This window comes from Quercus robur, chromosome 3 (genome assembly GCF_932294415.1).
Source record: "Quercus robur chromosome 3, dhQueRobu3.1, whole genome shotgun sequence".
Taxonomy (NCBI): Eukaryota; Viridiplantae; Streptophyta; class Magnoliopsida; order Fagales; family Fagaceae; genus Quercus; species Quercus robur.
The window spans coordinates 55,381,791-55,409,342 of NC_065536.1; the positions used below are offsets into that span (position 1 = coordinate 55,381,791).

General features: G+C 32.7%; 1 long non-coding RNA gene across 17 annotated transcripts; it reads right to left on the bottom strand.

Moving 5' to 3' along the window:
• Positions 1-264: 264 nt before the first annotated feature.
• LOC126718442 (uncharacterized) lies at positions 265-21,230 on the bottom strand. Of its 17 annotated transcripts, none has more exons than XR_007652919.1 (10): positions 20,953-21,225; positions 20,647-20,833; positions 20,345-20,411; positions 20,163-20,214; positions 17,221-17,303; positions 8,671-10,112; positions 8,337-8,527; positions 7,403-7,590; positions 5,927-6,055; positions 265-564 (listed from the first exon to the last, which is right to left on the bottom strand). It is a non-coding gene; the product is annotated as an uncharacterized LOC126718442 (long non-coding RNA). The 17 variants fall into 17 exon arrangements; XR_007652921.1 differs by lacking the exon at positions 265-564 and adding an exon at positions 4,234-4,558; XR_007652915.1 differs by lacking the exon at positions 265-564 and adding an exon at positions 4,234-4,613.
• Between the last annotated feature and the right edge of the window lie 6,322 nt (positions 21,231-27,552).

A 27,552-nucleotide genomic window follows, 5' to 3' on the forward strand; every position in this document is an offset into this window, starting at 1 on the left:
TCAAGTAAAGTGATATTGTCAGTGTTAGCTGAGAAGAATGATTTTATGTAACCCATATATTGGCCTCTTCCTGATAGAATAAATTTCACTATTTTCTTGATAATTTTCTTTAGCTTTCTCAATAATAAGCTCTCAGGAAATTTCTACTATTTTCTTAAAGGAGAAATTTTCTTTAAATTTCCACATTAACACTTCAAGCTATAAGCTTTTTCAAAACTCATACATTAATAAAATTCCATTAATTTCATAAGTTGAACGTTACATAGTTGTGAACATTTTTATATTATGTTACATCTAATCTAAATCGGTAGGTATATTACATCACAAGCCCTGTTTTTAGGGCTCCTACATAGATAATCACTGCAATATATATATAGTAAGCTGGTACTAGAGTTTAGATTTACAAAAGCCACTGAAAACATCTCCTCCATGTTGGTTGATTTTCTCCACATGACAAACAAGTTTGACATTTTGGTAAAATATATTGATATGTCATCCAAGCCACTTAAGGATCCTCTATGTGCATTTCAACTTTGTTCTTCTCCAATAGCATACATTATGATCCTACACAACAAAAAAATTAAATAAACAAAAAATATATATTTATTAGACTATGCACAACTTAGAAACCAACACAAGTAAATGAAACCTAAAAGAAACAAATGAACACCCCCCAAACCTGGTACTTTCACCACATGATTCAAAAAAGTAAAACTTTGTGTCACATGTCATGAAAATTAATGGCTCTATTCTTAGCTTGTCAGATTAAGACGTAATCTGCAGTTGATATTAGTTCATACTACTAAATCTTTTTTGAACCATTCATACTACTAAATCTAATAAAACCATAATCATAAATTCATTATGTTTGGGTATTGTCAAATTTTTCCTTTACAAAACTAAGTTGCAATTGATAGGACTCCAATAATGTAAGCAAAGAAGTTCTAAAGAACAAAAATATATAATTGAATCAATGAAAATGATCAGCATATAGAAGAAATACGTAATGAAATAATAGTTTTCTACATTTCATCAACCTCAACTGGATGAGTCATAAGCTCATAACATCAAATATTGGTTACATACTTACACCACCAACAAACTCAAGGCCAGTTAAAATTATCCTTTTCTTCTTTTTCTCTGGTAATCAAACTAACGAAATCATCAATCACCTCTCTTGAACCATTTAGAAGAAGAAAATCTAAAAAACCAGTGTTTCCTTTTGAACCACCAAATGTAATACAGCCACTGCTTTTTCAAATTTTCTTTCGCAAATCATTAAAAGAATGACATGATGTTATACAAGAGAACAAAATCACCTCACTTGATATGTACAGTAATTTTAAGTCCCAAATTAAACGTTTGTTTCATTTTCAATTTCCATTAGCTTATATGAAACAATCAAGCTCACTTATTAATCATCTAACTACACTACATATACCACATTCACTATAGAAGAGCCAAGTAAACAGTTAATAATAGTAGCCCAGCCTGTTCTCCCACCAATTAGCTTACAACCATATGGTGCCAAAGTAAATTCTCATCAACGAAATCGTCATAATAATATACTCAAAAAGATTAAGTTATTAGAAATGCATCAAAATAAACTAGAACTATTATCAGGAAATTTCAAACCCATCTAAAATCCTATCAAACAACCAACCCCTCTAATGGCCGTATCCCTCTCAGGCATTTCATCAAACAGCTATGTAGCATTCTCAAAAAGCATTGCATTTTACATACAAAGAGCAACGAATTGGAAAAACAACTAACTATGGGCATTTTACCACAACCAAGCCTACCCAATCCACCACGGCTAGCTATCAAACCAAGAAAAAAAAACATCGCACAAGGAGAATTGAAAAAACAGAGAGCAGCAAAAAAAAAAAAAAAAAAAAGGAAAGAGAAAAGAGAAAAGGATACCAACGGTGAATAGCCAGTGAGACGACAGCGGAACTCCGGCACCGGAGAGAGGATACCAAGGTGGTTATAGACTTCTGGTTGGATCATCTCCCCTCCCTCTCTCTCTAAACTGAGCCCAAACTTTCTCCCTCTCTCTCAACGGTTCAGGTTATTCAACTTTGGTTTTTATTCCCACGTGTCTCTAATAACAGAGGTAATAATTTGGCAGGCGTCTAAAGTTCATGGAGTAAATCGGCCAAAATTAATGGCCTGTTTGGAAGTTTAGAGAGGAAGGAGAGTAGACGGAATGAGAGTAGCGGGGCCACCGTAAATGTCTCTCGTCCAATCCCCCTCCGTCAATTGCATCCTTCAGCGCAGCTGCTCCACCACGACAACAACCACCACCGCCAGCACCGCAATCGCCTTAGAATTTGTTCCTTTGTTTGAAGAGGAAGAAGAACAGCCAAATTTATTTAACATTTTCAACGCCCACCTGGGTCTGTTTCTGCTTATAGCCCAAGAAGTAGTGAAGAAAAATTGATTTTCATTTTTCACCTTCTCCCAAACGGAAAATACAGTCGCTCTGTTCTTATATACTGGAAACAGAGTGTAACAGAGTTCGTCAGATAATTATTGTTCTGTACACTAGCCGTTGGGGGTCAGTTCCAACAACCTTATGCTTGTTACAACTATCCCACTAAAATCGCAAGACTGTCAAACTAACGACCCTGCTGATAAGAGAGGAAAAAAAACACTAACACCTAATGACCAAAGCATAATATTTCACAACGTGTAGTTTAATACAAACGGCTCATAACAGGAAGAGCTACACTTCGTTTGTGAGTGAAAGCTGAGAAGACGACTTGTCATTTGGATCATACTTGTCGTTTTGATTAGTCATGTTGACAGAATATTTGAAAGGTATTGAGATATTATTATTTTGTATCTTTTCAGTTTATATTTTGTTAATAGATGTTAATTTTATTTTCGTTTGCAATTCTTCATCTGAATGATCTCCGAGTGTAAGACTAGGGAAAGACTAGTGAAATACTGAGATTTTTTGTTTTTGTTTTTTTCATTCACGTTAAATTTTCTTAGAAAACAAACAAAGTTTATTTATATAATCGGTTTGTAATTTTGTTAATTTAAAAAGGGTAAATTCAAGAATTTATCTACTCTACTCTCCTTCCAAATCTCTCCAATTTAGAGAAATTAAAAATGAGGGGCTAGATATAGTTGAAACCTCTCCAAACCCTTCCCTCTCCTTCCTTAAAAAACTTTCAAGGTCATTGAATTACTCTCTCTATTTACTATACTCCCCCTCCTTTTTTAAACATCCAAACAGGCCATAAAGTTAAAGGTGGTGTTATGGCCACTACTTAAAAGTTTAGGAAGTATTTGAGCATTTTTCCTAACATAAACAGTGCATTAATGCAAAGTTGCAGTGTTTTCAACCGTGAACAATAATTCAAAAATTATTTTTTTATTATTTTCAGTAATAAGTTTTTAATTTTCAATAAAATAAATGATATCTAAGTACACCATACAGAGTACAAATGACAATACACACATTCTCACTTTTATATGTAAGAAATAGAAATAGAAATAGACCTGGATTTTGTTCACAATTTTGATTGATTAGCTACCCATAAAGAGAAACCGAAGAGGTCCCAGAGCAGCCCAAGCCTTCAATCATGAGCGACGAATGGTAAGTCCCTCCTTTCGTTTTCCTTCTATACAAACACCATCCTCCGATCTATAATTTCGATTTTCTACGCTTACTTCATTATTATATTTTCCTTTCTTTTTTTGTTTTTGTCGAAAATTTAGCTATCCCGTGTTCAAGATCCTGAAAATCGGCGACCCCAAATCGAGCCTACTCGCAAAAATTGTGGTGATTTTTCCTTTTACACTTTCTTTGAATTTCTAATTTTATTTTTGATAAAAAAAAAAAGTAAATTTAGGTGAATTAGAGTTTTAGGATGACTTTTCTTTCTTCGGTAATTTATTCCTCAACACTTTCTATTTTTCCTTGATCTTCAGGATGATCCTGAATCCAATGCATACAGCCTCAAAGACAGTGCTGGACTTGATTCGGTAAGTCTCTCTCCCCTCCGTACATGCATATGGGATTTTAAGATGCTTTAGAGGTTTCTATTATTGAATTTATAACTATTTATTGTTCAATGAGTGGTTTAGAAATTGCCGCATCATCACTAACTCATTTAGTGCTGATTATGTTTAAGTAATCACTAACCCGTACTATGCATGAAAAAGTTCAAAAAATTTATTTTAATATATTATATGTTTTTTTTCTTTATTAAACACTAATAAACAAAATTTGTATATTTGAACAAATAAATCAAGGTTTATAGTAACAATTTCCACATTAAAATTGCAATAATATAACACCAAAAACTTACATACAAATAAATACAAAAATAATTTGTTTATGCTTATATGCTACCACTTCTCATGGTTGGAAATCTTCATTGCTGCATACAATTGTATCTTTGTATGATGTAATCTCATTTTTAACCTCAAGGCAAAGTTAAATCTTGGTCCCAAAGAGCAACATATAGTTGTTTTCAGGCCTTTGGCAGTATTCTTTCTTTTCCATGGTACCCTAGATCTCCCAAAAGTGCAGCTTATATGCCTTAAAAAGAAAATAACTTTCCTTGACAATAACGAAGACCACATGAAAATGTCCCCTTAACAGAATAAGAAACATATTATTTAGTTTCACTAATCCACAATTGAATTTAGTAACTCACATTAAAGAAAACACCAAAGACTTTAAATTACACAGAGTCCATCATTTCCATCATGAAAATCAAAAGATATTAGCACGTGGTTTGAAAATCAACCTGCAAAATTATCAACATGCAAAAACATTGTATTTTTCAGACAGCAACACTTAAATTACCAAACAGCATCATAAAGAAACATGTGCATCTGCAACTTTAGGGCCATCAAATATCAAAGGCACCATACATAAGGACTTCCCCAATTGCCATTCCTAAATTCCTATTCAACATTAGAATAATCAACACTATAGTCATTATCATTGTATTTTAACACCCAGAACAATTCTTTTTATTAGACTGTAACCTGTATACATGTCACGCACAGAGGCCCTTATTTGAGAAAAGATTACAACTATTAATTGAAGACATTTCTGCTTGCGTTAACTTTTCTCAGGAAGAAGATCATGGAATCCTATTGTCTTCTTAAACTGTCCAAAGATTATGTTCAAATACAGGAAGACTACTGTATTACTCAACTATAGGACCATAGTCATCAGTTATCACAAATGGTGTGCTACTCTTTCTACCAACATCCTTCCATCAACATCCTTCCATGATAAATTTTAATTACAATTGATTAACAGCTGAATCCAAACAAAGCTAAAAGAAAGTACATGACAAGAAGTTGTAAATACCAGAAGATTTTTGCACAAACCAATATAAGTGAAATCGTAAACACAAAATGCAGAACAGTCAATAGAAGATCATCCTTAAAATAATAAAATAAAATAAAAGGGTATTTACAACCCTTCTCTGATTGAACAAGTATGACACTCTCCTACTATACTCTCCTACTCAAAATAAAAACTTCAAACTCTAAGTTACCTATTCATTGAGGCAATTAGTTTGACACTGAGATAAGATTGCCTTCATCAACATGCTTTTGGATGACATCAAAGTACGTTGATGGATACAAAAATACGTCGATAAACAACAATGCTGGAGAATTCCACACACACACATATATATCAAAGTAACAGCTGAAACCCCATTAGCCAATGTTTAGTGACAACTACATTACAGTGTCACCGGACTTTAAAAGTATAAATCTCATTATTTTCTTAAGGCATTGTGAATGACAATTAACAAAGACAACAGCATAAAAATGACTACAGATAGGGCCTGAATATGAACAATTTACAAATACAAATATGAAACAGGCTACAAAAGGCCATATCAGCATAGATATCAATCACACAGGCACAAAGTTTACTGACCTTCCAAGAAGCAAACAAATCCCATCCAGGCTTAAACCCAGTAGCACATATCACAGCTTCAGAATCATCACCTATAGCTTCTGCTAGCCTCTCAGAACCCTCTGTTACATCAGTTCCATTAAACACCATCTGTTCTATAGATCATCATGCACAATTCAAATTCCCATTCTCACTACTTTAAAGTAGCATCACATCAACAATAACAATATTAAAAAGTTAAGTGATATGATTATGAATCTTTAGTACTCTTCTCAGATACTACCAATATGCATGAGTATTCATTCATCTGATAAATAATTTAACATGCATATGAGTAATCAAGTTAGTATGTGAAAACTTAATATGTCATTTTTAATTTGGTACGTGCAAACATGTAAGTATGACATTTCAAGTTTAATTTGCATTCAGCAGCGTGTGATTGCAGAATCCTTAAAAGCGAAGTGCACAACTTTTCTTTTTCTTTTTTCTTTCCCAGCTAAATGTGCATTACCATTCTAGAATTTCTGCTAAGTATATTAGAAGGTACTGTAAAACTGGAACAAAATAACCAAAAAGAAATTGAAAGAAGTTGGAAACACACACCTAAAAAGAACCGTCAATTCGATAAAGCACTCATTATATATTTATAAATTCATGATCAACTGTCTATTAATTGTAAATATCAAGAAGCCAACTCTACCTCAAACTGAGAAGTCTGTCTTTGTGAGTTTCAGATTAGAGATAGATTTTTAATTCTTAGATTACATATCTACTTGTTATAATTAGTACATAGCTAAAAGGAAAATCTGCTGCAAAAATTGCACAAAATAATATAAATGAATCAATAAAAAAAAAATGTGATTGTGCTGCTGGGTTTATTTTTATTAATTTTCTAACTTGTACATGCCAATTAGATTTTAGATTGTTGTCCTGATACCCATTGACAAAGCATCAAACAGGGCCAAGAAAAGCCTTTTCACAAACCTTTTCTTTTAAAGTCATAGATAATAGGTCATATCAAATGGGTTTGTGGCAAACTATAATGGAATAAGCTTCAAAACCCCAAGATTTATAAGCTATTTAGGTTAAAAAGTTAAATCCCAAAGCCATAATCTATTTATTCTAAATATAACAACACACATAAATAGATCTAAATGCTAACAGTATAAACAAAATTATAACTTAAAGAAATCAATAAAGACCTATAAAGAATATATAAACCAACTTAACTTTGAGAATTATCAATTACCAAAATATCAGTCATCTTAATCACAATATCACATAGAAACGATTACATACATAAATTCACAGGCTTCAACTTATAGCATAATAACATATTTCCAGTAAATTTTATTTATAATCAGAATTTTCCAACCAACCCAAACAATATCCACTTAAAGCTTTTTTCTTCTTCTGGTAGCAAATCTAAGTCATGGACGTTTATGGGGATAGAACAATATACTACCACTTTAAAAAGGCTTAGACAAAGATACTTACCCAAGAGAATGAACTTTTGATACAATCATTGATTTGAGAACTTCTACTTTTAAGAACCCCTTCAACAAAAAGAAGAGTTCTGACATTTTGTCCTTAGAGGATAAATTGACCCAGAGCTATAATCCCTTTGAGTTTTTCTTCTTGCGGGCATTTCAGGGTTGGATGATTCCTCTACCTGCTGTCATCCACTGCACAAAAACAAAATATGAAACCAAGAGGAGTAAGTTTCATATAATAAAGCTCTAACATAAATTTTCTAATTCCTATTGATCAACAGCAAGTCAGCAATACCAATAAAAGAAATTTGAGATTTGAAAAAGATCAGATTGTAATTTTTCATACATGATAAATAGTCCAACATCAGAAAAGAATTCCAATTCTTCAGGTCAATCTTGAAAATTTAATACCTAGAAGATAGAAAGTCAACAAAAATAAAGTAGGAAAAGCTATGTAAACATGGGATGATGGAGAAGAGTTTATCAGGTTTTAGAAAAGTTGGTAGGAAAATATATGAAATTTTCCCATGCATTGAATAGGTTCTAAAGTAAAAGCTATGTAAACATGGGATTATGGAGAAGAGTTTATCGGGTTTTAAAAAAGTTTGTAGGAAAATATATGAAATTTTTCCCTGTGCATTGAACAGGGCTCCATTTTGTTCCAGATAATAGAAAATAATTAAAAAATTGTTGTAATTCTGTCAAATTTATCATTGCTCCCCATATGCACAATGCCACTAAGACCTAGCATCAAACACCTCACAAGCACTATCATAGAGACTCTATTTTGTCAAGTAAAGCAAAAACTGATATTTAAATTGCCACAATTAAAAGCACAACCACCGTTCAAAATTTGAGAGATAAGTAGGATAATTAATCGATATCTAGTTCCAATAAAAAAAAGAAGACGAAGCAGAAGAAGAGTTTGAATAAGTTACCCATGACTAGATTAGACTATAACTAAATCAAGCAAAGAATGAACTTTGCCCATCCACACAAATCATGTTTCACCATCGTCATCCAAAAATCTCTACTTGAATCTCAAATCTTGAACCTAGAATCACAGAAATCACCGGTCCTCTTGCTCTTCTTCGTCATCTTCTTCTTTGACAAACTTTATCTTAACAAACTACATGCCCAAAAGAACACCATATGAGTTGTTATTTCAGATTCGTATACATGCCCAAGCTGAAGGAAATTAGCAAGAGCAACTGGAGTCAGAAAAAGTTTTATTAATTTAAAGGAGAAGAGAACAGCGTCAGAAGAAGTTACCATCTCGATGTTAGGGATGTGGGAAATTTTGGGCCACTCTTCTCCTGTCTCTCTTTCGCAGCGTTCATCTAGAATCGGACTCCCCCAGATTTAGAATTTCTGTAACAGAGTTATAGTAACGAAGTTCGGCAGCGACTTTAACTTTGGGCAATTGCAAATCTTCAAAATCGTTTTTTGCTTTTGGGTTGTGGGTTTGATATGGTCTGATTATGGTGGTTTGTGGGTTGCTGTTGTTGTGGGTGGTGGTGCTGATACTGCCTGCTGAGTTGCTGAGTTGTGGTGGTTGTGGGTGGAACAGGAAAGGAGAAGGGGAACGGGAGAAATAGGGTCTAAGCAAGGAGATCTCTGTTGGTTTGTGAGTATGGTGGGTATGGTGGTTTTTATTGAGGAAGGAGAAGGCAGAGAGCTATTTTTTGAGGAATGAGAAGGTAGAGAGCTGGTTTTGCGTTTATCGGGTTTTAGAAAAGTTTTATTTTGCATGAAAAGTTCTTTTTTTTTTTGTGTTCGTTTTTTTTTTTAATATTATGTTGATGTGGAAAATTGTAGAAGCTTCAGAAGTTTCGGTTATATATATATATATATATATATATTGATTAAATGCTGATAATGCTGTAAAATCTGAACCATTTATTTATCAATAAATGATTTATGATTTTCTAAAGGTTTATGATGGAATTTATGTATGTGGGTGTGTATGTTTATGTTTGGGTTTATAGTTTTTGTATGGACCAATACTTGAATATTTGAGGTTTATGTTTCAGAAAATCAAAACACTGGAGCTGTATGGGAAGACAGTCAAGCTGCAGATTGTGAGCAGAATTGTTATTTTTTGTTTTTTGCATATGGGGTATTGATGCAAGAACATATGATGGGCTCTAATGTGAATTAGAACTAGATAGAATGAGAGATTCTTAGAAAAAATTGATGGGCTCTAATGTGAATTAGAACTAGATAGAATGAGAGATTCTTAGAACAAATTGATAGGTGGTTCACCCAACCCTTTTGAGTGATTTTTTTTTTTTTTTATAACCCTGGCATCTTTTCTTTAACCCTAGCATCTTTTATTTCCTTACCAATAGTTATAGCATCTTTTCTTTTCCAGCCTCCAGTGCCCCCCTCTCCCCCAATTCTCTCTCTTCTTGACATGCCGCTGGTCGTCTTCTCTTTTTCTTCATGCAATTTTCACTTTTTCTCCTTGCTTTTGTTTCTTACATCCCAAACAACAAAACCTATTTTCTTCTCTTTTTCTTCTTGCTTTTTCTCACATCCAAACACCAAACCCAACAAAATTGAATCGAAACTGACTGCAGTCAAGTTGGTTTGGTATTCCTTCCCTATCAGTTGGTGTCGGTGCCAAATATGGCAAAACCGAAATCCTCGGTTTAGTGTAAAAATTGCCTTCAACACCAACCGCGAACCGATTACACCCCTTGATGTTTGAGCTTTAAGAAATTTAGCACTATATTAGGTTTCATGATGAATTCTTGAGTAAGAATTGATGTTTCAGAGTTTTGGTTAGAAAAGAATGAATATTGATGGCTGTTTTGGGCTGAAATAGGGGATAAAGAAAAACTAAGAAAGATAAAACACTATGCAATCACACCTAGTTCATCTTAAGCATCATGCCTAGGGTTCCTTGGCATCAGACCTCGAAGAAGTTTGCACCACACAAACAAAGCTTAAAATAAGCTGCTGCATTTTGTTAATCAATCAATATTTTGAAAATAACATGACAACAAAAGAACCTTTATATAGAGGCCATAACCCTTTCCTAGTAGGAATTGAACTCTAAGGGTCCGTTTGGATACAGCTGAAAACTGAAAACTGAAAACTGAAAACTGAAAAACACTGTAGCAAAATAATTTTTAAATGTGTAAATAGTATCGTGGGACCCATTTTAATGAAAAAGTTGTTAAAAAGTGAAATTTGTGGGTCCGTGAACAGTACACGGGACCCACATATGACTGAAAATATGTTGAAAAGTCAAACTTTTCGGCAAAAAAAAAAAAAAAAAAAAAAAAGAAGGCAGAAACGCAAACGCGTCTGGGAAGCGCAAAACGCGCTTCCCAAACGCACTCTAAATAACATATACCTAGAATGAATAGAAATACTACTAACAAGTAAACAAAAGACTTAATAACTCCTAAACCAAATAGGAGGAGGACTCTAAACATAAAATAAGACTCATGGCCCTTGCCAAGTATAGTCCATTCCAAATTTTTGGAAATTACCAAACTTCCCTTATTCAAATTAAAACTGATCCAACTTCTTTCCAACCTAAAAGGGTCAATACCAAGACTCAATAATAACTAAAATAACCTATCAAAGGTGCTAAGAAGGTCAGACATCAAAACTAGACCACAATTCTTGAATCTTTGTATATTTAATCTTCTTTTTCCTTGTGATCTTCCTTGTCACCATCAGCCCTAGCCTCCTCACGAATTCCACATCAACTTCTAAGCCATTTTGAACCCCATGGTACATTGGCTGCAATATAATCTTTTGCTACAAGAACAACTTGCTTCTTGCCCTCATCCCTATTTGTCCACCCAAACACCAAAGCTTCTTGCTAGTACAAACTAATTGCTAGCACAAATGTCAGTTGTGATTTTGGCTGGGACCATACCTCATGAAGTGGAGGTCACATGTTCTACCGTCCCTTAGGTCCAAATATCACTTATCAAAAAGGAAAATATGGAGCAATATAAATGCCATGCCTATATGGTTGCATGCATCTCGTATTCCAATTTCGCAGTCAAGAGTTTACTTGTAGGCAAGCTTTCAAATTAAGGATTAAGATCTCTAAACAATATTGTTTTATGGTCTATATGTATGAAGCTTAATCATCATTCCACATACTAATAAATACTCTTTTCCTATACTTTTAGTTTGAGTTTTCTGAGCAGGGGCAGTTCAAGATTTTTCGGAGCAATTATCAATTTATGCCAGATGGGATAATTGTAAGAAACACTTATAGAAAAAATTTGTGCTAAATTTCACATGCAAGTTAATAGATAAAATTTCACATGGCACTATTAAGATATATTTGAGAGCATTGCCATAATTCTTTTTTGCTGCTAATTTTACTTGTATCCATGCTCATCTATGCATCAAAACCTATCAAATTTGAGTGTTATTGTAGTTATATTATCTATATCTATGTATATATCTAAAAGCTGAAGCGTTATTGCTGCTACGCTCCAGTTAAGTCACATCAACGTCCACGTCATTACCCTTTTTTTCTCCAATTTTTTTATAATTTTTTTTAACATTTATTTATTTTTTAAATATTTACACTTTCTCAAACCTTTCTAGTTCCCTTACCTTTTCATCTCCTCACTACTCTCTACTTTAATATCACTATTCAACTTACCCTTCATCTTCCTTTATTTGTTTCTTCTTATTCCCTCTCTTTTATTATAAATTTGTCATGCTCTCTTTTATTCTTTGCATAGTTTTCCCTCACAAAAGGTTATCTCTCTCTCTCTCTCTCTCTCTCGGTGGATTTTTATTTTTCTTGTATCTCTGCTTTAAGTTGATAAATTTGTGTTTTTTAAAACTCTAATTTAGGTTGATACAATTTAGTTTTGTGTTATAAGTTAGTATTTTTTGTTCTCTTTGATTGTTAAATGTTATCCGATTACATTATAAAGGATTACATTATAAAGAATTAAAGATAGTAGATAAGAATATAATATTATTCTAATGATTTGGATAATTTAGAATTTATTATTATATCTTTTAATTTTACTTATTTTTTACTTCTCATCTTATTTTTTTCAATATTGAAATTCAACCACATTCTTCTTATCATTAAATTATTTATATTTTGTTCCTTTTTGTTTTAAATTATTTCCCTCTCTTTCTCCCTCAATTTTTTGGTGAATTTTTTTTTACTTGCATTTCTACTCTAGCTTGATATAATTTTGCGTATTTTGGGTTGATGTGATTTAATTTTGTGTTTTAAGTTTTTTTTTGTTCACTTTGATTATTAAATGTTATCCTATTGTATTAATTAAAGATAGTATACAAGAACATAAAATTATTAAATTACATAGAATGATTTGGATAATTTAGTGTTTATTGTTATTATTTTACTTTTTTTTCTTCTCATATTATTTTATTCAGCATTTAAATTCAACCACATCTCCCATATATATATATCATTAAATTATTTATATTTCCTCTCCTTTTTTATTTTAAAAATTAAACATATAATATTTTGCCTAAATTCAATAAATAAAATTTTCCTCATAAAGTAGAGTAATGTTAGGGAAACACTCATTCTTACACCCAATGGATCAAAGAAAAAATGAAACACAAAACAAATGTCAATTTAGAAAAACTAAATTAAAAAAATAAAATAATAATGCAAATTTTATGTCATAGAATAATCATCAAATTTTGGAAAACGATAGGTTACCAATGGAGAGAGAGGGGGGGGGGGGGGAGAGAGAGAGAGATGATAAAGAAAAAAAAATAATACAAAGCAATAAAGAGTAGATCAAGAAAAAAAAAAAAAAAAAAAAAAAAAAAAAAAAAAAAACAAACGTCAAGTAGGAACCGTTAATTAAAAAACAAACAGTTTGCAAGGAGAAACAAAAAATAAAATAGAGATGACCATACAAAGAACATTAAAAACTTTACTGTGTAGTAAAATATATTGTTAAATTCATTTAAAAATTAAATCAATAATCAGCAATTAAACACAATCATAGTACTAAATTTAAACTTAAAACTAATCAAACTCTAAATATGGAAACCACATTTCTAATCATAACTAAAAAAGAGATGTTCCTAGGTAATAGTAGAAATCACATAAAAAATAAAGTTAGAAAAATCCCTTTTTTGACATTTCATTTAACCTTATATCATCCATATCATATGTTTTCACCTTCAAATTATCATCCAAACCAAATCCACTTTTTCTTCAAAGCTCTTGAATGATTTTCCGTTCTTTTTTTACTGTACAGATGATTGAGCACATGATTTGGTTGGCAATCCAATCCAAACTTCTCACCAATTTCTTTTGCCACTTTTGAAAGGGAAGAAAGCTTAAATTAGCTTGAAGACTTGTTGCCTTGCTCTCCTCTTTCTTGGACATTGCCATAAATGAAAATCACATAGAACCCATATATTTTACGTAATTTTGTTATAGAAATAGCCATTATGACAATCTCATTAATCATAGCCAGCAAGACTTTTAGGAACTCCATAGTCATATAGATAATAATTGTAGTAATGTTACATTTACTTAGGCATTTAGTTTGTTAGTTAAAATTCAAAGTAGGTTAATCACATTTAACACATGTTATTAATGCACAAGGGAAATAATAGAAATCATAAGGATAAAGTCATGTAAGCCAATAGAATATTTTTATGGTTCTATTGACAATAAATATTCATAGATAGGTTTAAGATGCCATCAGCAAATAACTATCATCAGGAGCGGACGCCATAAGTTGGAACTCTCTTTAAAAAAAAAAAAAAAATTTTAACATGCCATCAACAAATAAAAACAACATAAATGAACAAATCTACACATACACGGCAAGTTTGTGAGAGAGCAATTTTGTAAAATGGTTTACTTTTGTTTCAAGCATAAAACATTTTACAAAGTTTTGCTTTGAGTTTTTTCTTTGACTGAAAATATTTTACATTTGATTAGCTATTTAACTGCGAAATAAATTCTGTAAAATGTGTAAAATATTTTCTTACCACAAAACAAATAGAGCATTAGTCAACACAGATTTCCATTCTAATTATTATTATTGTCATCTTACTTGCCTGAGAAATATGTGTTGGAATGTGACAGATTGTCTATGATGTTACTGCGATAGAGAGCTTCAATAAGGCAAAGAAGTGGTTGGAAAGGAATGATATATATGCCAATGATAGTGTGTACATGCTTCTAATTGGTAATAACTGTGATTTGGAAGATAATGATGAGAAAAAGGTTGTGAAGACAATAACAGCAAAGGTAAATTTCCTCAGCTCTTACTATTAAAGTAAGATAGTAAGATTTGCATTATATTTTGTAGATAGATAAGCAATATTCACACTCCAAATGTCAAAAATACCCCCAAAATCTTTAAAATTAGCTAAAATATCATTTTAAACATTCTTAAGGATCTGGGTATACTTTCAATGCTGGGGGAGTACTTCATTAAAATTAGAGGAGGTATTTTGGAAATATTTGAGATTTCAGTATGTCAGTCATTTTTAGGGGGCATTTAGGTTATTTTAGAGGTTATTGGGTATTTTAGTCATTTTAAAAGCATTTTGTTATTTTTTTAAATTAATGGTATTTTGGTCATTTTAGAGATTTTTGAGTATTGGGTAAGTATGTAGGTAAGGTTCTATCTATAATAATTGGGTTGGATTGGGTTGGATTGAGTTAGGAGTATAACTAGTTAGTTTTTTTTTTTAAATTTTTAAGAGAGTTGGATTGTACCCCTTTTTTTTCCTGTTTTTGTTTTTTTCCTTTGGCTTTCTCGAATTTATGTTGTTGGCAATATCAACTTTGAAGATTTAACAGTTAGATTACATTTTTTTTAATGTTCTCAACACGTTAGGAAAAAAAGCATAAAAAAAAAAGCACACACACACACATCAAAAAATTTTGTTTATATAGTATGTTATTTACCATTCAATCAATAAATTTATTTTTTATGCAAAATTTTATATCACAACTTAAATATAAGCAGTTGATTAATGACATAATTATTAAACGATTTTCTATCTACTTGAAATTTTTGTAAGCATGAAGGATATAATAAAAGCATTCAATTCAATAAAACCGATGTTTTATTAGGTACATTCACAACAAGGAATCATTAAGTTGGTGACGATAGCAAACGCATAAACCTTAAATTCTAGATATGAATTTTGCTTATAAAATTCTAAAAATAAATTTCCTTGATGAAAAACTGTAGTGCATGCTTTTCTCTTTTTGGTTTAATACACACACACACGGGGGAAAAAAAATCAATTTATCCTAAACAATTTTGAGCAAATGAAATTTATGCATTTTCCAAACACCTTCATAGCTTAGGGGGTGATAAGACCCATAACCAAAAATGAGAATCGAAATAAAGTAGACACATTTTGTTTTATGGTATAGAAATTCTAATTAACAATCAAATTAGACAATCTCATTTTATGGTAAACATCTGAACTGAAGACAATCCAATGATTTGAGAACAAACTTATCTGTGATCTGAAATTCATTTTAAATATTGAAAGCAATAGAACTTACCAGTAAGATTTAAAACGAGTTTGTTCTCAAATCATTGGAAGCAATACAACTTACCTCTTGTTAGGTTGAAATTTTAGTTGCTTACTTGTGATCTAAAATTTAACACTTTACTCATCTAAAGTTAACTCAGTTAAGATTCCATTACCCACATCCGTTAAAAAAAAAAGGACTAAATATGCAGTTTTGCTCCACTTTTATATCTTTCCCAAAAACACAAAAAATAAGATATGGTTGATAAAAAGTTTGAAGAGGCATCTTGGCTTGGAGTATCCTAAACTTGAGCTTTTGCAGCTACCATGTTCGCATACACTACCACCCAATCTGTTTAAAGGGATGAACGATTTAAAGGTTTTGACTCTTAACACTTTATTTTGATGTGAAACATTTTCAGGAAAATGTTTTCAGATTTTATCATGTTTGTTTTGCAGTAAAATAATTGGACAAATGTAAAATATTTTCAATCAAAGGAAAAAATTGTAAGATATTTTACACTTAAAAAATCGGTAAAACATTTTACACTCCTTTTCGCATCTCTCACTCCCAACTCTTTATCAGCATCTCCCCCTCTCTCAACTTTCTTAGTTCTTCTTCCTCTCTCCATCTCACAATTCTCTCACTCACAAGGCCAAAGCCCTCTCATCTCCACCCATCTCGCACACCCATCTCACACCATTGCCCACCCACTGATTGACGCCACAACCCACTGACCGACACCACAACCCTCTCTTCTCTTCTCTCTCGCACTGCCTTGAGGCCGACAGCAGGCTTGGGTTTTTGGTGGATACTCAATCTCACCTTCGCTGAGGTTAGATTTTCAAATTATGTTCTTTGTTTCTTAGGTTTTCAATCAGGATTCGTAGAGGTTTTTGTTGATTAATGGTGGTTGGGTGGTTTTTCTATCTTTTTTTTTTTTTTTTTTTGGGTTTTTTCGATCTGGATTTTTGGTTGATGGTGGTTGTCTTTTGAGCGGTCAGTGGTGGTTGATGGCAATTTTGACGGTTGTTTTTTGAATGGTTGGTGGTGTGTAGGTTCCTGTTTTTTGAATGGTTGGTGGTGTTTAGGTTCCTGTTTCTTGAATGGTTGGTGGTAATTCAGTGGTTGGTACTGTTTTGGTGGCTGTCTTTTCTTCCAATGTGGAGTTTTGGGAGATGGTGGGTGGTGGTGGTTTGTGCACCTATTGACTTTTGAGAAATATGAGAAAGTTTTCATTTTACAATGAAACATGCAATTCAAAAATGATTTCCACCATATTTTTATGTTGACAGTCAAACGCTAAAATGAAAATAATTTACCTTTGCAAAAATTTTACTTCAAAACAACCAAAGCGTAAATGTCCTTTCCATCACCACCACAGTCAATTCACTTCCTTCAAACCCTGCAATTAGTTGGTTGTGAGTTAACAGATGTGTCAGCAATGGGAGAACTTAGGAAACTAGAAATTCTTTGCTTTTTAGGTTCTAAAATTAAGGAGCTACCAAGAGAAATAAGAAATCTTAGTTATCTAGAGTTGTTAGATTTGACAAGATGCTTGGAGATAGACTGTCACGTGGTAAGGGATAAGGTGTTGGCTAAGGTGATAAAGTTGATTCATGTAAGGACTCAATGTCAATTAGCTGACCTATTAACTAAAGCTTTGAGTTTTAATCAATTCTCAGAGCTTATTTCCAAGATGGGACTGATAAATATTCATTTACCCTCAGTCCATCTTGAGGGGGAGTATCAAATAAAGAAGGCACCTAAGGCTGCTATTGAAGAAGCTGACAGTGCAGACGAGAATCAGGGGAAGTCAAGACGTGGAAGAACAAAGCAGAGAGAAACAGGGAAAGTCAAGAAGTAAATGAACAATGGAACGATCTGTAGTTTTGAGCATGTAAACGACTTGTAGTTTTGAATGATTAGTGATCAGTTAGTTAGTGTTAGTTTTATTCTGTTGGCACCTTTTCCGCTAGTTAGTTACTCTGTGGCTTGTGTGTGTGTGTATATATATATATATATATATATAGAGTTTAGCCTTGTAATTCTAATTAATCAGTGAAATCATTTTTCCCAAATCAGTTTTCACATGGTATACAGCAAATTCCACCAGGACTCCTAACTAGTTTATCTCACCTAGAAAAGTTGTACAAGTTTGGAGTGCTCCGTTAGAATTATGGAAGGCAATAAAGAGGGAGCAAACACAAGCCTAACTGAACTCATGTCTGTCCTATTTGGTGGCTTTAAAAATTCAAATTCCAAATATTAAGGTCTAGCCAGAAGACTTGTACTTCAAAAATGAAAGATAAAATTTCAAATATTTGTAGGCGATACTACATGATTTGCTTGTAGGAAGTTTGTGGACTGAATCGAAGTTTGTAATTAGTTGAGTTGGATGACCAACCAATAGAGTGGACTTTAGTTTAGGCAAAGGAATCTTCTTTTATCATTACTAACATCTTTTACATCTCATTTTATCTTGTATTTTTGTGTTTTTTGTGTTTTAAGAAGATATATAAAAGTTTGGCAAAATTACATATTTAATTTTTATCTACCCATGTAACTTCTTCACCAATAACAATAAGTTAATTTTAAATTAAATAAATCTCCCCTGCATTTTGACCCATATATAGTGAAGTAATTCAAGAATATCCAGTGTTATTATTATTCTTGATGCTTATTACCATCTAAATTTATTTTTCACACTGTGCCTAAATGAAATGCAGGAGTTAGCAAGTAAGTTTGAGATCCGTTTCATTGAGACAAGTGCTGAAGAACCAACCGTATTGGAGCAAACTCTCAGAGCGATGGCTTGTAAGATTATACAGTAAATTACTATGTTTTTATATTTATATCATGGAAGTGATTAAGTTTTCAATATCATTAAGTTTTTATATGTATTGCAGACTACATTGAGACTTCCAAGATCAACAAAACTGGAGCTGTTCAAATAGAGGGATAGCCAATTCAACAGAACAACAATTGTTGGGGCACTATCAAAAGCAAGATTGCAGTGAAACTATATTGGTTGTCCTCTCATATGGATCTATAAAAAACAGTTAAATATGGCTAATTCTACCTCTTCAAGGGCTGGTGGCTCTAATAAAAGTAGAGGATCTCTGGATATCTTTTTTCTTTGGCATTTTCATATTGGCAAACTACAAATATGCTCTTTAATCATATCCAGCATATTCATATAAATGTTTACAACTTCTAGTACATTATTCACAATCTACGTGTTACATGCTTAATGGATTTAAACTTGATATGTTTATCATCTCCCACTATATAAATGAACTTTAGTGTAACTTTGTTTTTATGTGTTGTGAATTATTTTTAAATTTTTTAAATATATTTTTTAAATAAATATAACTAGTTATATATATATATATATATGCTTATAAATTATATAATATATATAATTTAAAATTATTTATTTATGTATTATCGGTTCGACCATTGATTCGACTCCAGTCAGACCAGAGAACCACTAACCACCCCTTTTTCAATTTTTTGACATCTGATTTTTAAACCATGGTTTTTATACATCATTATAGTCAGTGCTAACTCCATCACAAACCCTAACCCTTATTTATTTTCTACTCCAATTCCAATTAAAACAAGCCAAATCTTGGGAATTTTAGTCAGTATCAAAGTTATTTAACATTTGCTAACTATCTAGTGCGTTCCACAAATAAGTGACTAGTATTAATAATTTGTGAGCCACATGATACAAAAAATATTTAAAAAACAAATTAATTTTATGAAATGTAATATACACAGATATTGAGTTAGTTTGTGCAAATATAGTGTGTAGTATATAAATTTCATATATTAAAAAACAATATATAATATCTAATCAAAATAAATATTAAATTTATTTTTAATTACTTTAAAATTTTGGTAATAGAATTTTAGGTGAAGCAGAATTCAAATTTCTTAGAATTAAGAAAATAAAGTTTTATTCATAGTAAACTATTGGTAATAGAATTTAATCTATTACCTTTTTGCGTGAAAACTTTTCTATCTTCTAGTCTCTAGAGTCCTATCAACATTTAAAATTCTAAGAAATCCCATGATTCCTATCAACATTTAAAATTCTAATAATCCCTTCGAATGGGTTTCAACAACATTTTTTTTTTTTTGATAGAGTTTCAACAACATTTATGACTCCATAACTTGTAATGATCATATAAGTAAAAATGGAGAAAAAAATGTATATTATGACATGTCCAATATAAAAAATTAAATTAAAAAATACCTGGACTTTATGCCCCCACACGTTTGGCTCCATAGAACCCTTTACGAATTATCTGCTAAATTAAATATTTATGAGCATCCAAAAATTAAAATGATGAGCAAAATGAATAAAAGAAGAAAATATTTGGAACTAATAAACTGTGATTCCAAAATGTGATAATTCTGGGAGAAAATAAAACTTACATTCCCTGAAAGTCGTGATGTAAAAGGTGAAGAACAGGTCTAGTCTTCTAGAGCCACCCATCTAGACCTGTGTAAAGAAGTGTAAAAATATTCTTAATATCGCCAAAGAAACTAAAGTATTACATCTACTGCATAAAAGAGAAAAGTTCTTATTTTTGACTAGGTCAATGTTTAATTATAGCATAAGTTTGTAAACAATCCATCATATTTAGAAACCGATATTTAAAGTTTTTTGTGTACACAAATCGGAGAGGAAAAAAAAAAAAACAACAGCCACCACAGATCGGTGATGTTTTGTGTACCTTGTGCTTGGTGGTGTTGTGGTGTTTTGTGCACCTTGTGGGTGGTAGTGTTGGTGGTGTGGTGTTTTGTGTACCTTGTGGGTAGTGGTGTTGTTGTGTTTAACCCACCCACGACCCCTGAAATCCACAGATCGGAGAGGAAAAAACAAAACAACCGGCCCCCACAGATCGGTGGTATTTTGTGTACCTTGTGGGTGGTGGTGTTGTGGTGTTGTTGTGTTTAACCCACCCACGACTCCTGAAATCCACAGATCGGAGAGGAAAAAAAAAACAACGGCCACCACAGATCGGTGGTGTTTTGTGTACCTTGTGGTTGGTGGTGTTGTGGTGTTTTGTGTACCTTGTGGGTGGTGGTGTTGTGGTGTTGTTGTGTTTAACCCACCCACGACCCCTGAAATCCACAGATCGGAGAGGAAAAAAAAAACGGCCACCACAGATCGGCGGTGTTTTGCGTACCTTGTTGGTGGTGGTGTAGTGTTGATGTTTTCTGTTTTCTTTTTGCATATAAGGTGGATGTGTTTATGTAACTCACTAATAGAGAATATGGAACGGATGTGACCACATAAGTGTGGTTTGCCCACTGGGCCCAGGGAACGGATGTGACCACTCTTGCAAACCACTCCTTGCGTCATTGCAAAAGTATTGTGAGAGTATTGCGTCAGACTCTTATATGACCTTAAGTGACCATTTTGGCCTTACAAGATTCTTATAAGGTCACATCCATTAGGAGTGGGGGTTTTTTTTTTTTGATAAGTTATCCAGTAGGAGTGGTTATCCAAGCAATTAGTGTTTAAGAGATGTTTGGACCTGAGATTATGTATAGTTTTTTGTATTTAAGAGATGTTTGGCCCACTGGTGGTCCCACATCCACTGTTTCACGCGCTTCCTTTTCTTTTCCTTTTTCTATTCTCGGGGTCCCACTTCCACTGTTTCACGCACCTCTTTTTCTTTTTCTTTTTTTGTTTTTGCGTTTCTGGTGGATCGAACCTCGTCGCATTCGTTGGACAATATAGTCGCCACTCGCTAACCACCAGATTGCCACTCAGTTTGTGGTCCGTAGGTGTGGTTCTATTTGTATTAAACAATCCGTGCAATGCACATGATCTTTAATTATTAATCATTTTTTATGGATTCATTTATTTTTAAATAAGAAGTATTAGATTTACAATATTTTCACAGTAAATCATAAGTGATAAATTATTATTTGCTCTAATTTAAATCTAAAACTTAAATTTACTTTTTTGTCTATGTATAACAATCTACCAAATAAATTAGCAGTCATGCACGATGGTTTTAATGATTATAATTTAAGAAATACTACATTGGTCTTAATTTACAATAATAAGAAAACCAAATTAAAAACACATTATCAATAATCAAGATGGGTTTCAAACCAGTGATGGGGATTATAGTGTTAGGAGTGCTTACCGAATGTTAGTATCTGCTGATTCTATTCTTCAGCCGAGCTCATCTAGTTCGGGTAATCCTGGGTTGGTGTGGAAGAAAATTTGGAAGATGAGAGTTCCAAATAAGATCCGGCACTTTATTTGGCGCGCTGCAAAGGATTCTCTGCCTACGAAACAGAACTTAAAAGCCCGGCATATCCCAATTGATGAGATTTGTGATGGGTGTGGTGAGCATACGGAGTCGACTGTGCATTGCTTATGGCTCTGTGATCAAGTGCGGTCAGTATGGATGTCGCTCCAGGAGTTTCGGTCTTTGGTTCATAAGAAGTTTCGGACCTTTTACGAATTATTGGAGGAAGTTCTCAGTACAGAGTCGAATCGGAAGGTTGCTTTGTTCGTCACTGTGGCATGGTGTTTATGGCAGCGTCGAAATCGTGTGAGGGAACGTTAGCCATCTTGGCAGCTTCATGAGCTGGGTGAACATGCGCATAGGATGGTTGATGAATTTTGGAACGTGAATTCAAAAGAGCATGGTGCGTCTATCCCTCGCTCAGTGGTTCGCTGGTCTCCTCCGCCTGAGGATCGTTTCAAAATAAATTTTGATGCAGCTTATTTTGAGGATTCAGGTTATGCAGGTATTGGTGTAGTTTGTCGAGATCATTCCGGGCAAGCTATTGCGGCTCTGTGTCAGAATTTGGGCAAGGTGCAGTCAGCTGAGATGGCTGAAGCTTTGGCTGCTCGAAGAGCTGTGATTTTCGCCAGGGAGATGAGTTTGTTTGACATTATTGTTGAAGGTGACTGCCTTACTGTTATTCAGGCTTTGCTGCGTGTTGGCCCCTGCCCGCTGCTGTTTGGCCATATCATTGATGAGACAAAAAGACTTGGTGGAGTATTACGACGTTGTATGTTCCAACATGTCAGGAGGGATGGGAATAGATTAGCTCACTGTCTAGCTAAAAAAGCAATTTTATCTGCAGGTTTTGAGGTTTGGGTAGAAGACTTACCCGAGGACGTGGATGTTGTTTTCCAGTCGGATCTTCCTTGAATTGGGTTTTTGTTTCGTTGTTTTTTTTGTAGTTCGTTTTTTATTATTAATAAAATTTCGCTTACCTTTTTCTCAAAAAAAAAAGATGGGTTTCAAATTTTTATCAAAAAAGGAAAAAAAAAAGATGGGTTTCAATAAAATAAAAAAAAATTAAAATCATGATGGGTTAACATTTAAAAAATAATAATCAAGATGAATTGTTATATCTAGAGGCAGAAAATTTTCATAGAATTTAAGAAGTAATCGAACTATAATAATAGTAAATTAAAGAAGAATAAAAACCCAATGAAAAAGAGATTCACAAAACCTTATTGGTCTATATTGAACATAAATGCAAGCAACACAAGGAAACAAGAAAACAAAGCAAAGAAATTAAGAGAGAGTTTAACAGAATTGGAAAAGTGTTTCCTTGATTCACATTGATTCTAATACAAGATCAATATTTAGATACATAACTAATTCTGTAAAGATTGAGTCACTAACAAACTAATGTAAGCACTGATCAAATAATGACACGTGTTTAGAATAATAACTAACTCTGCTAACTATACTTAGCTTTACATCTCCTAAACTACACATAATAACTAAATGTCAGGGCCGTTTTTGCGCTTAGCCACATGTCTTCCACTGGATGTATGACTTTGCTAGGCTCTTATTTGTTTTGGGGAGTTCACTCTGGAACTTGACATTGGGTCGCATAGACTAATGGCTTTCGGTGCATTTTTAAGCTTACAAAATAGATAAAGCCCGAAGTCTAAAAATCGTGATAATTGTTAAAATAAATAAATAATATGTTTAATTGAATAGCTTTGATTAGATGATGAGTTGAACATCAATTTTTTTTTTTTTTTTTTTGTGAAACAGTTGAACATCGTTATTATATATAATAAGTGATGTCCAATATTAAAGAATAATTAATTAAGCATCATATGTCCAGTAATGGGATGAGTCCAGAGTAGTTCGAAATAATCCATATCCAGTTGTGGTTTAGTTTAGGTTCAATATAATAAGGTATGTCTAGCAATGGTATATGTCCAAATAATGTATTTCTAGCAATGGTCTATGTCAAAATAATGTATGTCTAGTAATTTATGTCCAAATAATAGATGTCCAGTGGTAGTTCATGTCCAAATGATATATGTTTTGTAGTGAGATGGATTCAATTTATTAATATATATGTTCATTAATGAAGCATTAATGAATCCATGTTTATTAAATAGTGAGATAATATTAAAGTAGTTTGCATCCAGTGGTACAATAATAATGAGTTAATATGTACTTAATAATGTGATTTCATAGATAGAGAAAAGTTGACTTATCTTAATATGGTTTGTGGTTCCAACTATAATATCACTTTATATGGTTTGTGACTCCAGCTGTATAACATCAATAAGTTGATAACATTTCAGCAGTATAGTAACATTAGTCGAGTGGTACAATGATAATGAATTAAAATATAGGCAAAAATCTAAAACTGACCTTTTAACTTTCAGCCTTTTTCATTTCAATCCTTTAACTTTCAATTGTTGTCAATTCGGTATTCTGTTAACCATCTGTTAAGTTTCTCCGTTAAATGAGTAAAACAACACCGTTTTGGCTCCCTTTTTTTTAAATTTTCGTAATTAAAAGAAATTAAGAAAATTGTTATAAAAAAACATTTAGGGCTTACCTGAAATCAAAACACAAATCATGTAACTTTGCTCACAGCCCTAAACTGTGAATTTTTGGGGAAGAAGGGAGAGTCTGTTAGGGTCAGCAGCAGCAATGATGAGGTGAGATTGAGAGAGAGAGAGAGAGAGCACCCGAGAAAACAACACAGCGATGGGGTCTCTGCTGAAAAATTGCAACTTCAACAAATTCAAAATCTAAGTCTAGTTTGAAATTTTATGAAATGTGGAACATACAGTATATTTTGGAATTCACAACTGAAGAATCAATTGGGAAAATATTATGTCAATTACAGTAAAAAGACATGATAATTTTCTTGGACCAGAGCAAATAAAGGGAAGAAAAGAGTAGCATATATTGTCAAAAAAAGATTATACAAAATAATTCTTTAAAAGGATTGGCATAGTTTATCTAAAAACTCTTAAGGGCCTGTTTGGTAGGTAAGTTCAAACACACTTTTGAGCATTTTAAACAACATTACACACTGTTTCACACACTTTTTCACCCACACGTATATCAAAAACATCCAGGTAACATTACTCAAACTTCTCTACCAAACACCCCCTAAGTTACTTCATTCTTTCTAATTTAAACTTACAAGAATGAGAGCTCATTCTGTGGGCGTGAAGGCAAGGATGGCAGCACATAAATCTGATATAGTCACTTAGTCAGCATATGTAAAACTAAAAGGGCAGTCACAACTGACATGAAGCCAAGGAACAAAAGCACTTTGAGAATCCAGAACCAGACTGGAAAGTTGGAATGACTACCAAGTCTTCGCTTAGCCATTGGCACCATCTGAGAGCAACATGGGAAGAATACAGGCAGCAAGATACCAAATGAACATAGTGAGATTTAGGCAGGTGTCAATTTTCATGTGTCAATTTTATTACCAGTAATGCCACTATCATTTCTTATCCTAATCCCCGATTTTAGTCAGTGGGGCACTGATTCTATAGCATTAGTCTAATGTTTTCTTTTTTTCCACTACTATAATGATAGGTTCTTGGCATGGAAAGGTTAAAGTCTAAATTGCAAGGAGATGGGTTGAAATGTGGAGGTACTTTGCAAGAGCGTGCTACCATGCTTTTCCTGCTGAAATCTACGCCTTTGGATTAGCTTCCTAAGAAGTTGCTGGCAAAGAAATGAGTCTATGTAATGTGTTGGGCACTATCATGGAGGAATTTTTCTTCTTCATTGTATGAGAACTAGGTTGAATATTGTAAATTTTTTGAATTCCGTTCAGTTGACTGATCATGTAGTTTGTATGATGATAAATGCTTAAAGTCTGAGCCAAGACAGAAGGATGCCAATGATTGTGTATGGAATATAAGTGTATAAACATGTAGGATGGATCTGACTTCTCTTTTATCTTTTCATTAACCATTTTTAGATTCTAAGCAAGTGACGTATCTTTTTATCCTTTCAATAACCATTATTACTTTATATCTTGGATCCTTCTGAGCACATCTAGAGAATATCTGTAATGTTTGCATCAAATGCAGATCTATAACTCTTGGTTCATCTTAATTCTACTATAATTTACTTAACCTTTGTACATTTGCACTGCTGATAGATAAGTAGTACGACCAAATAGAAAAAAAGAAAAAAAAAAAAAAAAAAAAAAAAAAAAAAGAGAATCTGATTAAGGAAACACAATACATGTCCCATATCATACAATAATTATCTTACATATCTTATATATCTAACAATTGCATCATCCCTCACAAAGTACGAACCTTGTAATAATACGAAGTATCCAACAATTGCATCATTTCTCAGAAAGTGTGAGCCTGGTAATGATAAATTTCTTATATAGTGAGAAATACATTAAATAGTTCACATTTTGTGAGAAAGATGATGTTACCATACTTTCTCAATATAATGAGATTAAGATGTCATGCTATTGTGATATATAGACTAAGATACCAAATTGCAAACATATTGATTTTACAATATGTGAGTATTTGCATGCCTTTTTAATCTATTAAGGGGCTAAAAATCATTGTCATTGTAAATTATGGTTTCACATTCTTTGGGTTCAATAAGTTGTAGGGTGTCCACTTATATGTTATTTTAAAAATTAAAAGGGAAGTTAGAGGAAATGATAGGACATGATAAGAAGTGATGTTGGTACTATCCAATGTGACAATGAAACTGTCATATGTGAGAAAAAAATAGGGTACCACTGAAGGTGATAAAAGTACAATCAGATGTGATGTTGGTATTGCCTAATGTGACAATGAAACCATCAAATGTGAGAAAAAAATAAAGGAACCACCGAATGTGACAAGAGTATAATCACATGTCATGTTGGTATTGCACAATATGAGGATAAAACTATTAAATGTGACAGAAAAAATGAACCACCAAATGTGATAAAAATACTATAAATTGTTATGTTGGTCGGTCAAATGTGACAATGGAATAATCAAATATGAGAAAAAAAATAAGGGAACCACAAAATATGGCAAAAAAAAGTCACATGTGATGTTGGAATTGCATAATGTAAGGATGAAACCATCAAATGCGAGAAAAAAATAAAGGAACCACCAAATGTGACAAAAGAACAATCACATATGATGTTGGAATTGCACAATATGAGAATGAAACCATCAAATGCGAGAAAAAAAATAAAGGAACCACCAAATGTGACAAAAGAACAATCACATATGATGTTGGAATTGCACAATATGAGAATGAAACCATCAACTATGAGAAAAAATAAAAATAAAAGAACCACTAAATGTGACAGGAGTACAATCACATGTTATTTTGATACTGCAC